The sequence below is a fragment of the Pongo pygmaeus genome, chromosome 23 (assembly GCF_028885625.2).
Source record: "Pongo pygmaeus isolate AG05252 chromosome 23, NHGRI_mPonPyg2-v2.0_pri, whole genome shotgun sequence".
NCBI classification, from domain to species: Eukaryota; Metazoa; Chordata; class Mammalia; order Primates; family Hominidae; genus Pongo; species Pongo pygmaeus.
Genome location: NC_085931.1, coordinates 41,351,820 through 41,359,138, shown reverse-complemented (window position 1 = coordinate 41,359,138; position 7,319 = coordinate 41,351,820).

Here is a 7,319-nt window from a genome sequence, read left to right as displayed (position 1 = left end):
AGAGTAGTTCAGGCCATGATGGGAAGGGAGTGGGGTCAGACATGCGTCATGATACCCTCCTCCCTTTTGGAATTCAGGAAAAGCCGACCAACATGAACATCAACACAGACCCTAAGTCTGATAAGAAACGTTTACAGTCTGTTCTCTCCGAAGCCTGCTACCTGGAGGCTTCATCTCCATGATAAAACCTTGGTCTTGGCCCAGCGCAGTGGCTCACGCCTGTAATCCCAGGATTTTGGGAGGCCGAGGAGGGTGGATTATCTGAAGTCAGGAGTTCAAGACCAGCCTGGCCAACATGGCAAAAACCCCATTTCTACTAAAAATACAAAAATTAGCCAGGGGTGGTGGCGGGCACCTGTAATCCCAGCTACTCAGGAGGCTGAAGCAGGAGAATCGCTTGAACCTGGGAGGCAGAGGTTGAAGTGAGCCAAGATCGCACCACTGCACTCCAGCCTGGGTGACAGAGGGAGACTGTCTCAAAAAACCAAAAACAAACAAACAAAACCAAAAAACCCTTGGTCTCCACGACCCTTATCCTAACACAGACTTTCTTTCTTTTTTCTTTTTTTTGAGACAAAGTCTAGCTGTTGTCACCCAGGCTGGAGTGCAATGGCACAATCTCGGTTAATTGCAATCTCCACCTCCTGCTAACCCAGACTTTCTATTGATAATTTCTTTCTATCGATAATAATTCTTTCAACCAATTGCCAATCAGAAAATTTTTAAATCTACCTATTACCTGGAAGCCCCTGCTTGGAGTTGTCCCATCCTTCTACATCAAACCAATGTAAATCTTACATGTATTGATTGATGTCTTATGTCCCCCCAAATTGGACAAAAGCAAACTGTACCCCAACCATCTTGGGCACATGTTGTCAGAACCTCCTGAGGCTGTGTCATGGGCACATCCTTAACCTTGGCAAAATAAACCTTCTAAATTGATTGAGACCTGTCTCAGATACTTTTGGGTTCACAGAGTTAATGCTGATGAAGGGTGACTGCACAGTGGACTTCATTTTCTCATCGGCAGGAAGGTGATAATGATGGCACCTGTCTCATGAGGCTACATAATGTGATGGAGGTTACATAATGCGGTGCTTAGCTCAGTGCATGGCACACAGAAAGAGCTCCATCCACGTTCTCTGTGGGTGTCCAAGGGGAGGGCTGAGCGCGTGATGGAGGGGACTGTAGGACAAGATGATTCTGTCTTGGGGAGGGAGCCAAGCAGGGTTCACGGAGCGGGCACCGTTAGAGCTGGACCTTGAAGGCTGGGAAAAAAGGGAAATGGGATGGGGGGGCGGGCATTCCTGGCAGATGACATGGCCTGAGCAAAGGCAGGGAGGCAGGACGTGCAGGGCACATCCAGAGAATGAGGAGGACTCAGGGGAGGCAATAGCATGGGTGCAGGGATGTGTGTGGTGAGAGATGAGGCCAGGGGATTTTGAATGCCAGACTGATGTGTTCAGACTGGATCCTGGGGACCGTCATAAGCCATGAAAAGTATCGGGACAGAGGAGGGACTTGGAGAGATTCAGCCACCAGTGCGATCAGAGCAGAATATTTCTTTATGCATTGGGCAATTAAAGAGTTCCCAAGCTTTTAGTTCACACAAATAAGACCCCAACAATCCTCAGATGCACATCTCTGGACAATTGTCCAATTAGTTCCTCTGAATAAATTCTTAAAAGTGGAATCCTTGAACCATATAATTGGCATTTTTTATATCTGGGTTAGACACAGATGGAACAATTCAATCATTTGCCCTCGAAGTGGATGTCTCTTGCCACAAAAATAATGGCCAGTATTTGTGGAGCTCTTGCTGTGAGCCCCACTCTGCCTGGATGCTTTGTGAATCATTTTGTCTGTAATCCTCACAACAGCTTCAGGTCATTACAGAGAACTGTGCAGAGAGAAAACCAATGCTCAGAACATTAGGTAACTTGCCCAAGGTCACACAGCCTATGAATCATCCCCTGACTGTGTAGAGGGTCATAGGCTGGAAGGGCAGTGGGCAAAAGCAGTCCTAGGCTGGGGGAGGTATCGGGAGTTGGGGGACTGCGTGAGCTTGGGTCAGTGATTTTAACTCTAGGAAACAGAGACCTAACAACATCCATCTCAAGATGAGGTTATGAAGATTATTATTATTTTTTGTACCCCATTTCTGTTGAAGGTTGTTAATATTAAATGAGCCACATCGCATGAATTGCTTAGAACAGGACCCGGTGCCCACTATGAGCAATTCACTAAGAGTTTATCAATAATCAGTTTGAGTCGGCCAACATGGGCACGTTGGGAGGTCCTCTGCCCTTGTGGTTATTGCTAGTATTGCGTGAAGATGGCCACTTGGGACCCAATTCCCAGCATGCTCTAGGACAAAGGCCACAAAACCCGGGGGTAGGATAAGACCCCGCCCCATCCCAGCTGAGGTCTGCTCCATCCTCTCACACAGGGGATGGCGATTTTTCATCACAACCACCATCTGCCACCTCCTGTCTAGTTGACCTCTCGTACCTGTTTCCCCACCCATATAAATGACTTAGCACAGAACTCATAGCCACAAAGAATTGTATCTGGTTTCCTGCCCAGGAAAGAGGCAAGCTTTCCCTGGAGAGAGGGCTTCCCACTTGTACATGGATAGAGTGTTTGGAGGAGGTATTCCAGCTCTGTGGATGCCCCTTTAAGTAAAGTTGCCAGGTAAAATACAGGATGCCCAGTTTAGTGTAAGTATGTCCCATGCAACGTTAGGGGCATACTTCTAAAACATCCTTTGCTGTTTATCCGAAATTCACATTTGAGCACCCTGTTATTTGCTAAACTCAGCAACTATGCCTGGGAGTTTGGGGCAGAGGCAGGGGCTGGGCTGCCTGGGAGGGGGCAACTACCCATTCTGTGCCAGGAACCTGGGATGTCTCACTTCAGCCCTCCCAAGCTGGTGGGAGGAGTCTCTGTTGCTAGTCCCACTTCACCATGAGGCCAACGGCATCTGAAAGCCACACAGATGATGTGTGTAGCCTCCAGCATAGATGTGGGCTCCCAGAGGAGAAGCAGAGACCTCCACAGGCAGCTACTACAGCAATGGAGGGAGTGTTGGCCTAGAGGGAGCCCAGAGTGAAACCACTTTTGCAAAAATTGTAACAGTGAGAAAATTATGGCAGTGAAAGAGATATGATCTAGCCAAGTCCTGATCTTGCCCCAGGCCTTCAAGCTGCCCCTAATTATTCCTGGGCTTAGGCCAAGCTGACTTTGGGAGACAGTTTATAGTTTAAATGATAATAGCCCTTCTCCAAAACTCAACCACCTTTGCGAAGCTAATAAGAGACCACCAGGGTAGGAGAACAGAAAAGGCTGAATTCTCCTAAGGTGTAGACATAAATGATAGCCAGTCATTATTCTGGAGGTCAGAAGATATGCAGCTTCCCCAAGTACTCCTGCAGGTAACATCATTATTTTAGAACCTAAGATTGGCCTTTTGTTGTTATTTTTGTCATGTTTTGTTTAGAAACAACTTTTATTTGGGTAACATGTCCCAAAACAGGTCAGTTAATAAAATAGATTCTAAAGAATATGGCCCTATGCACAGCCTTCCCTCCCCGAAAATAACCTTTGGGAATAGGAATTCCCTTTCCCCCTTGGGCTCCTCTAATTTATTTAAAAGAATGTTTTGGGAGATCATGTTTATCATCTGGGCAGGGGGGTGCCACGTCCATGTCCCGTATTCCTGGGGTACAGCAGTGGTAGGTGGCTGCAGCTCTCCAACCCTCTCCCAACCCTGGCCCAGCAAACATTTCTCTCCCATCCCAGGATCTGGGACCGAAAGAAAGAGCAAGTAGGCCCCCTCCACTGAGGTGCTGGGCAGTGCTCAGTGGCACATCACTGTGCTTTGAGAAAGAGGGAGGGGATTTGTTTGGCACTTTAAAAATAGAGTGAGCAAGGCCGGGCGCGGTGACTCACACCTGTAATCCCAGCACTTTGGGAGGCTGGGGCAGGCGGATCATGAGCTCAGGAGTTCGAGACCAGCCTGGCCAACATGGTGAAACTCCATCTCTACTAAAAATACAAAAATTAGCCAGGCGTGGTGGTGGGCACCTATAATCCCAGCTACTGGGGAGGCCGAGGCAGAAGAATCGCTTGCACCCAGGAGGCAGAGGTTGCAGTGAGCCGAGATCGTACCACTGCACTCCAGCCTGGGTGACAGAGCGAGACTCCTTCTCATGAAAAAAAATATATATATAGAGAGAGAGTGAGCAGGACTGGAGAGAAGATATCAAAATGGCAGGGAGAGACCATTTGGCGCTTGTCCCCTGGGAGAAGGGAAGAGGGAGATAGATACGAGAGTAGGAGCTAAGAAAAGTACAAGGGGTCCACTCCAAGTGACAGGTGCCGAAATGGGGTAGAACCAACAGGACACTGACTCTGGGTTTATGTCCTCTCTATCCCTCTATCCCACAGCAGCCGTGTGCCCACCTCCAGCCTCCCATGTCAGCCTGTCCCTATGTATTGTGTCCAACCTCTGATTCTAGCAGTCAAGTGTCTTCCCCAATCCTAACATCAGAGGCTTTCAAACTAGAGTGACTCCATCTTGAGTAGGGACTGGGTAAAATAAAGCTGAGACCTACTGGGCTGCATTCACAGGAGGTTAGGCATTCTTAGTCACGGGATGAGATAGAAGGTTGGCACAAGATACAGGTCACAAAGAGTTTGCTGATAAAACAGGATGTGGTGGCTGAGTGCGGTGGCTCACACCAGTAATCCCAGCACTTTGAGAGGCCAAAGCAGGTGGATCACTTGAGGTCAGGAGTTCGAGACCAGCCTGACCAACATAGCGAAACCCCATTTCTACTAAAAATACAAAATTAGCAGGACATGGTGGCACATACCTGTAATCCCAGCTACTCGGGAGGCTGAGGCAGGAGAATCGTTTGAACCTGGGAGGCAGAGGTTGTAGTGAGCCAAGATCACACCATTGCACTCCAGCCTGGGTGACAGAGCAAGACTCCGTCTCAAAAAAAAAACCAAAAAAACCCCAAAATAACACAAAACAGGATGTGGTAAAGAAGCCAGCCGAAAACCACCAAAACCAAGACGGCAAAGAAAGTGACCTCTGATCATCCTCGTTGCTCATCATATGCTAATTATAGTACATTAGCATGCTAAAAGACACTCCCACCAGCACCACAACAGTTTATAAATGCCATGGAAACATCAGGACGTTACCCTATATGGTCTAAAAAGAGGAGGAACCGTCAGCTACGGGAATTGCCCACTTCTTTCCAAAAAAACTGATGAGTAATTGTTTAATATATGTTTTTTGTTTGTTTGTTTGTTTGTTGGAGATGGAGTCCCGCTCTGTTGCCCAGGCTGGGGTGCAGTGGCGTGATCTCAGCTCACTGCAACCTCTGCCACCCAGGTTCAAGCGATTCTCTTCCCTCAGCCTCCTGAGTAGCTGGGATTACAGGCACACACCACCGTGCCTGGCTAATTTTTTGTGTGTTTTTAATAGAGACAGGGTTTATCCATGTTGGCTAGGCTGGTCTCAAACTCCTGACCTCAGGTGATCCACCTGCCTTGGCCTCCCAAAGTGTTGGGATTACAGGCGTGAGCCACCACACTCAGCTTATGCTTGAAACTACCATTGCAAAATTATAACTGAGACAGTGAAGGAGATCTGAACTAACCAACTACATCTGCTTTTTTTTTTTTTTGGAGATCGACTCTTGCTCTGTTGCCCTGGCAGGAGTACAGTGGCACAATCTCTGCTCACTGCAGCCTCTGCCTCCTGGGTTCAAGTGATTCTTCTGCCTCAGACTCCCAAGTAGCTGGGATTACAGATGCCCACCATCATGCCCAGCTAATTGTTGTATTTTTAGTAGAGACGGGGTTTCATCATGTTGGCCAGGCTGGTCTCGAGCTGCTGACCTCAACCTCAAGTGATCTGCCCACCTCGGCCTCCCTTAATGCTGGGATTACAGGAGCTCCACCACACCCATTCTCATCTTGCTTCTAACCTCCAAGTTGTCCTTGTTCATTCCTGGGCATAGGCTGAACTAACTTTGGAAGGAACTTAGTTTATAGTTTATAGTTTAAAACAAAGATGATAACAGCCCTTTCCCAGAACAAACCTCCTTCTTGCCTGGAGACTAGACTGCCTTCGTAGGACTAACAAATTACCCAAAAGATTATAAATTGTGGTTTAGGAGTCGTGCAGCTGGAGGCTACAAGATTCTGACCCTCCCCAAATTGCTCCTGGGGGTAACATCACTATTGTAAAGCCTAAGATCAGTGCTTGAGATATTTTGCAGACCCTACACTTGATGGATCAGCTGGCATCACACAGATCAATAAATTGGCTCATCTGACCTTGTGGCCCCCACCTGGGAACTGACTCAGCACAAGAGGACAGCTTCCACTCCCTATGATTTCATCTCCAACCCAACTAATCAGCACTCCTGATTCACTGGTGGCCCCCTACTCACCAAATTATCCTTAAAAACTCTGATCCCCTAATGCTCGGGGAGACTGATTTGAGCAATGATAAAACTCCAGTCTCCCGCACAGCAGGCTCTGTGTGAATTACTGTTTCTCTATTGCAATTCCCATCTTGATCAATCGGCTCTGTCTAGGCAGTGGGCAAGGAGAACCCGCTGGGCAGTTACATGATCAAGAAATAACTATAAGTATACTCAGTCAAGCAGCCCATGCTGCTGCTCTGTCTATGGAGTATTCTTTAATTCTTTTACTTCCTTATTTTTTTTTGAGACGGAGTCTCACTCTGTCACCCAGGCTGGAGTGCAGTGGCACAATCTTGGTTCACTGCAACCTCCGCCTCCCGGGTTCAAGCGATTCTCCTGCCTCAGCCTCCCGAGTAGCTGGGATTACAGGTATGCGCCACCACGCATTTTTGTATTTTTGTATTTTTGTATTTTTAGTAGAGACGGGGTTTCACCGTGTCAGCCAGGCTGATCTTGATCTCCTGACCTTTTGATCTGCCCGCCTTGGCCTCCCAAAGTGCTGGGATTACAGGTGTGAGCCACCGCGTCTGGCCTTCCTTTACTTTCTTAATAAACTTGCTTTCACTTTATGGACTCACCTCAAATTATTTCTTGTGTAAGAACCAAGAACCCTCTCTTGGGGTCTGGATTGGGACCCCTTTCTAGTAACACTAATGTCCTCGATCATGTCTCTAGTGACTCAACCATCTCTTGTTCCTTGGGGCTGAGACCAGTCTCTCTTGCCTGCCCACTTCCCTCTCATGGGTCAGATAGTGCCAAAGGCTCCATCCTTAGCTCCTAGAGAAAGCTTTGGTCCTCAGAACCTCCCTT